This window comes from Myotis davidii, unplaced genomic scaffold, assembly GCF_000327345.1.
Source record: "Myotis davidii unplaced genomic scaffold, ASM32734v1 scaffold46, whole genome shotgun sequence".
Taxonomy (NCBI): Eukaryota; Metazoa; Chordata; class Mammalia; order Chiroptera; family Vespertilionidae; genus Myotis; species Myotis davidii.
In genome coordinates, this window is record NW_006383006.1 from 1,164,078 (window position 1) to 1,171,726 (window position 7,649).

Genomic DNA, 7,649 nt, shown 5'->3' on the forward strand with positions numbered 1-7,649 from the left:
AACTCACTCATGTGTGGAATATAAGGAACAACAGAAGCTGATGAACAAGGACTGATCCAGAGAGGGAGAGGCATTGATTGGACTGTCGGGCTTTGGAGGGATGGTAGGGGAGGGTGGGGGTAAAGGGGAAAGAGCAACCAAAGGACTTACATGCAGGCATATAGGCCTAACCAATGGGCACGGACAACGGGGGGCGGGGAGGTCACGAGTGGGGGGGGTTGAGGGTATCGTGGGGACAAGGACACATATGTAATTTCTTAATCAATAAAAAATATATTAAGGAAAAATAAATAAATAAAATAAAATAAAACTTCCCACAAACTCATGCAAATGGTTTAAACATATTAAAGTAAGATTTCTCTTGACATATAGATTCCACAAGTTTAGAGGGCAGACTTGTGCGAAGTGCCTACCTATAACATCCGCACTTAACTCTCTTCTTGGGAAACATTTTGCTAAACCTGGAAGTTAAAGGCTTACAGATTTGAATCCCCAGAGCATAAAATCCAGGTCCATTTTCCTAAAGCTCATTCACTCTTGGAAACAGAATTGCACTGAGAAGTCATCTCAGCAATGAGTGATGACTATAGGTGGGTCATTTGGTCTTTCTGAGCCGTAGTTAGCCCATCTACAAAATGAGGTCCCTCTCCGTTCTAAAATTCTATAAATACTCCTTTCTCAAATATTTTAAACATTGTTTTAAGGTGTGGTATCAATTCTGAGGAGAAAATATCAACATTGTGATTAGCTAATTCCACACACACTCAGTAAGAGGTGATCACTATGCTAGGTGCTAGTGCCTGCCCTCCAGAGGTCTCAGTCTGGTGAGAGAGATCAGTCTGTATAGAAGCTGCTGCAGCCAGGTGACAAGATCCTTAAAAGAGGTGCTAACAAGGTGTACTGGTGCACAGGGAGGAATTGCTTCCCTCTGCTGTGGAGGCCAGGGAAGGCTTTGGACCTAAGAAAGTAGGAAGATCATGAAATGTGACTCTTTGATCTAAACAGTCAGTGAGGAGTCAACCCTATGGTAGTAGTCATTTATTACAACTGGCTATACATGAAAATCTGGGATTATTGGATTTCCCCATCTATGAATTAGCTGCTAGGTCAGAAATGTGGTTGCTACAGAGCTGGATCAGAAAAGCACAGTTGTCTCATTTTGCAGATTCACTCTCTTGGGAATGTGGATATGCATGAAATCTGTCCCCTGAGGTGACTTAATTGCTGTCACATGAACAACATGTTAGGAAAGGCCAGGTGTTGGCTGTTACATTCTGTCATTTCTAAATCAAGCCTTCATAAAAAATTCATGCCTCTCTGATCATTCCGTTCCCATCTTATGGCTGAATATTGTGGCTTAGGCCTGGCTTTTAAATTCTGAACAGCATGGTAGAAACAGAAATTTAGGCTTCCTAAGCAAAGTTCAAAATTGGCTCCACCTTTTGACCCTAAGTTTGCAAATTCTGAATAATTCTATTTGGACAGACCTTTCCTTAGTAAGGAGAACATGACTGGTGATAGTGGTGGGGGTGCCACTTAAATGATTTTGGGGTGGGGGAGCAGTGAGTACTTTCTCCTGGAATGTTGACCAAGCCAAGAAGGAATACTCCAGAGGGGTACAGAAAGCTGGCAGATGTTACTTCTCCATTTCCCAGGGCCCAACTAGAGAGGTGCCTTTTGCTGGGAGTGATAATTCTGGAAAATTTCTCACCAGCAACAAGTGGGATAGGCAGCAGTGAAAGAGCAAGCACAGACCTGAGAGAACTGGGCAGAGTGCAGGATAGACAGAAGTGCATTCCCACACTAATCTCCCCATCCTGCCAGATCACTGCATGTGTGGACACGAGGAGCCAGGTGGCTTTGGGAGGTTTTCTCCCAGAACAGTATCTTCCGTTCTCTTGGGCAGAGCTGTGAGGGACAACATCTGTAACAATAGGAGAGTTCTTTGTAGGAATACACAGAACTCTTTGCTTCTTTTTAAATTATGTTTCTTTTTCTGATTGTAAATGTAATAATGGCTCATGGAGAAAACTATACAAGTTGCAGAAAAGCAACAAGAAGAACATAAAGAATTCCCATTATATTTTTATTCAAATAGTCACTATTAAAATTTTAGTGAATTTCTTTCTAGAATTTTATATGCATAGATATTCAATATGGTTGAGAGACTACCATATATATATATAATTTTATATTCTGTTCTTAACAGCACGACATAAGAACTGTCCTAAGTTATTAAAATTCTTTGTAAACGTTCTTATTAGTGGCTGCATGTTTATCCTTTGCTTAAGTTGTTCTAAACTCTAAATTTATTCAGTTAAGAAATATTCAGCCCTAGCCAGTTTGGCTCTATAGATAGAGCATCAGCCCGAGGACTGAAGGGTCCCGGCTCGATTCCAGCCAAGGGCACATGCGGGGGTTGCAGGCTCCATCCCCAGTAGGGGGAGTGCGGAAGGCAGCCAACCAATGATTCTCTCTCATCATAGATGTTTCAATCTCTCCCTCTCCCTTCCTCTCTGAAATCAACTATATATATGGAAATACTCATTAAGAAAAATTTATTTGTTCACATTAGAGCCAAATATTGAATGTGTTGTAATTTCCTTAACCATTCTTTAGTTGTTGGTTATTCAATCCTTTCTTATTTCATAACATTTTTGAGGATCTAGGCCAGATGTGAAAATAGGAGGTCAGGTTTATGGGCAAAGAAATTTTTGTGGTAATGACATTCTGTAACATAATCATAGTATTTCACTATTACATCATTTCTGGAATTGGCCAATATTCCTTCCTTTCTTTTGGGTGCTGATTAGCTGTGGCCTACCCCTGGGCAGCTCTACCAGTTCTAGTGACAGGGTTAGTTTGGGTTAGGAAACAGTGCCAGGCTACTAGTATCTGAGGCACAACTCTTTCTGCAGGGTGAGAGGAGCTATTTTAGTCGCTGCTAAAAATCTTGAGGTTGGACTTGAGTGGGAATAAATATGTAGTCTATTTCCAGAATCAATTGGATAGACCCTCTAGAGCAGTGGTTCTCAACCTTCTGGCCCTTTAAATACAGTTCCTCATGTTGTGACCCAACCATAAAATTATTTTCGTTGCTACTTCATAACTGTAATGTTGCTACTGTTATGAATCATAATGTAAATATCTGATATACAGGATGGTCTTAGGTGACCCCTGTGAAAGGGTCATTCGACCGCCAAAGGGGTCGCGACCCACAGGTTGAGAACCGCTGCTCTAGAGCACCCTGCCCCTTCCTGGTGATCTCTCTTCTTTGACTGTAGTGCATGGGGCAACAGCTACACCTATGTTAAAATACCTGCCCTTGCCTCTACAAAGTTCGCAAAGTGTCTAGGCCATTTCTGCACTTGTTTAGAGGCTCATACCATGTTTGGTCTTTATCTTCAGCATTCAGCTATGCCTGACCTATGGAAGTTTAATTTGTCAAAGACTCATTACCCCACAATCTTATGGGCACGGTGTTATCCTAAGAAGGCAATTATCTGATAAAGTGCTCCTGGAAGAAACACTCAGTGATATCCTGAAGGATACTGGGAGCATGTGACACCACATGAAGCTTACAAGAGAGAATCTAATATTAGAAGCTGTACTACATATATACCTTGTATTATGCAATAGATTTTTCCCTGAGAATTTATGAGAAAATCAAGAGGTATAGAAATTAAGGGCACACAGGCCTGAGTTTGAATTTGGCTCTGTCAGCTACTTGGCAGCTGTTTAACTGTGGGCAATTTATTTAAGCTCTCTAAGACGCAGTTTTCTCTTCTACATGAAAATATTGTAAGAATACTTCCTCATAGATGAGTAAATGAGATAACATATATGAAGCTTTTATCTGGCACATGGTAACAACTCAGTAAACAGTAACTGTTATTGTTAGGAAGAGTGGGAGTGACTTTAAAGTTAAAGTCAGCAAATATTAATTGAGCACTAAGGCCAGGGTCATGTGATAGACAGCCCCACACACAAAAATACTTTATCTTTTTCTATATGGATTTATTTATATTAAAATGATAACTTTACCTTTTACAAAACAGTAGATTTATTACATTACCTACTGAATTCCAAGCAAGTCTCCTCCAAAAGGTAGGAATATTGGTGATAATGTCTCTTACAAGCCCATTGTTTAATTCTTTAAGAGTAAACTGTATTCACTACTTATTTATCTACTCCAAAAGAGAAATTTCCTCTCAATCATTTAACTCTGAGGTGACATTTCATAATTTTTTTTAAGATAAAGGGTGTTTTTAAACTGAGTCCATGCAATCTATTTAAAGAAGTATTCTCACTTTGTATTTTTAAACAGCTATTAATTTTGCCTCGAGTCAAAGAAGGATGTTAGTTCCTCTAAATGGGCATCAATTCCTTCCTAAATCAAGGTATTTCAATTTGTACCTCTCCTAAGATTAAGGAGACCCAAAGAAGATGTATAAATGACCAATAAGCACACGAATAGATTATCAACATCATTAGTCATAAGGGAAATGCACATTAAAACCACAACATTATACCATGTCCCACCCACTAGAATGGATATAATAAAAATGTTGGTGAGGATGTGGAAAAATTGGAACCCTCACACATTGCTTGTGGGAATGTAAAACTGGTTCAGCTACTTGGGAAGATAGTTTGCCAGTTCCTCAAAATGTAAATCATGGAGTTACCATACGATTCAACAATTACAATCCTAGGTATATATCAGTGAGAAATGAAAACATACATCCACACAAAAACTAACCTATTGCCAATGAGGAAGAAGCAGCCAGGAGTTCACCATTTCATCAGTTTGCAATGCAGCTGCTATTGGAACCTTGTGATGTATAGTAGCCTCCCTTCCCCATGGTTTTGCTTTCTGGGATTTCAGTTACCTGAGGTCAACCATAGTCTGAAAATACTAGACTAGAGTTCTTAGGCATCACCATCGACACTTTACAGAGTTGGCCCAATATTAGACAAACAAGCCAGTATGGAATATTTGTACTTGCTATAGATGAGGCCAATCTAAAAATTATTACAGATTTTTTTTCAAGGACAAAAAATAAATAAGAAGGAAGAGGGAGTGAGGAAAGTAAATGCTTTGATTTGTGTTTACAGTAGAACTGGCTTGGTGGCTCTACACATATACTTTTCCCTGGATTCTAGGAGATAAGTTTATGTTCCATTGCTATAATAAGTAAATATGTAGCCCTAACCGGTTTGGCTCAGCGGATAGAGCGTCAGCCTGCGGACTCAAGGGTCCCAGGTTCGATTCGGTCAAGAGCATGTACCTTGGTTGTGGGCACATCCCCAGTAGGGGGCGTGCAAGAGGCAGCTGATCGATGTTTCTAATTCTCTATCCCTCTCCCCTCCTCTCTATAAAAAATCAATAAAATATATTTTAAAAAAATAAGTAAATATGTAAAACTTAGTCATACCCTAGACCAGTGATGGCGAACCTTTTGAGCTCGGCGTGTCAGCATTTTGAAAAACCCTAACTTAATTCTGGTGCCGTGTTACATATAGAAAGTTTTTGATATTTGCAACCATAGTAAAACCAAGACTTATATTTTTGATCGTTATTTTACATATTTAAATGCCATTTAACAAAGAAAAATCAACCAAAAAAATGAGTTCATGTGTCACCTCTGACACACGTGTCATAGGTTTGTCATCATTGCCCTAGACTCATGATTTCAAGGCAGATCCAATTCTTACTGCAAAATTAAAAGTGTCTTTAATGAGAGCCATGAGGAATCCTCAGATCTCAGACAGAAATGGTATAAAGCAATGTCAATACCATTTGTTATGTGTTCTTACTGAACTCTGAAATTCCTTAATTGAGGAGCACATCTCTAGTATACAGACAGAATTAGACCTTATTTGTGGCTGCATTTAATTGTTTGGAAAAGACACTTTGTAAATTTTAAGAAATGGTAGGAATTTCCCAAAACCTTCACTAGAAGGTGAAGGAAACTGGTTCCAAGTCAGACAGCAAATTAGTAGTAGAACTAAGATATGGCTAGACTGATCCTATTATCTCATTTGGAGGCCTCCTTATTGTTAGGCTAGTAAAATATTACCTCATATTCACATAACTCTAGGTCCACACCAAATCTGCATGTACAGTCTCTTCTTTCGGCCTCTCAATGACCCTGTGGACTAGGGACAATAAATGCAATTGTTCTCTCTTCCAGGATAAGAAGATTGCAACTCAAGAAGATACATAGTAGTCTATAAGAAAGACAAGATTACCCTAGCCGGATAGAGCATCAGCCCACGTAATGAAGGATCCATGGTTCGATTCAGGTCAAAGGCACGTCCCTCAGTTGCAGGCTTGATCTGTACGTGGAGAAGGCAACCAATAGATGTGAGATCTCATATCAGTGTTTCTCTGTCTCTGCCTCTCCATTCCACTCTCTCTAAAAATCAATGGAAAAATATCCCCGGGTGAGGATTAACAACAGAAACAGTCAAGATTAGAACGCAGCTCTCCCTATTCTCTCCACCATGCCATCGTGGTTGGTGCTTTCCATTAATTAACTTTGGAAAACAAGTTTGAGACACCAGAATTAAAAGGACAGTTCAGCTTATTAAAAATAAATAATCATATCCCTAGACGATTTGGATCAGTGGATAGAGCGTTGGCCTGCGGATCAAAGGGCCCCGAGGGTTTGATTCCGGGCAAGAGCACATACCATAGTCACAGGCTCCTCTGGGCCCTGGTCCGGGCTCCTGCAGGGTGCAACCAAAAGATGATCGACGTTTCTCTCTTTCTCTGTCTTTCCCTCTCTCTCTAAAAGCAAACAAACAAAAATCCTCGGGTGAGGATTAACAAAAAAATAAATGAATGAATAATTACTTATTTTGTATGTAGAAAAATGAAATACTCAAATCTCTCTGACCCCTCTCCTGCTAGGAACTTAAATGTTAAACTGAGTTCTCTAGTTGTGCACAAACCCACAGCAATTTAGACTTGGCACTGCTAGGGAACTACTTTCCTAACAATTGTATCTTAATCAAATTGAATAAAAAATGTAAACACATGAAATGGAAGGGAAGAAACTGTCTGTACTCCTCCCTCTGGCCACATTTGTCTCTACTTTCATGATCGAGTTTCTCAAGCCAAGGGCACAGGGCCAAAAGTATTTGGCAAAAATCCGCAGAACACCTAACCAGCGCAGCCTCCGCAGGAGCGGAGCGACCTGAATTTCAGCCTGATTTACGCTCGTCTCATCCCCCGTGTTGCCCTAAGCAGCCACCTAAACGCGAGATGGTTTCCTTCATAGTAATATGAGGTCAGTGCGCACAGATGAATTTAAACGTGTGATTGTACTCACGCTTTGCATACTGAAGTCCATAAATGTAAACTTAAAACAACAGATGTATATACTGAGTTTACTTCGTCTGAAGTCACGTGCTTCTCCCCTTCCCTGTGACACTCGGGGGCCTCCTTGGGGGGGACCCCGGCTGGGCTTCTCTGAGCGCAGCACCCGTCAGTCGGAGGCCTGCCTGGCTGAAAAAAGGCAGGCCCCGGGCACTTGACTCTGCGCCCGGGACAGTCCCTAACCATTCCTAATTCGGGGCGGCCCGGCCACCTGTTCCCGGCAGCCAATGGGCGCGAGGGGGGGGGGGGCGGGGGGCACGGCGAG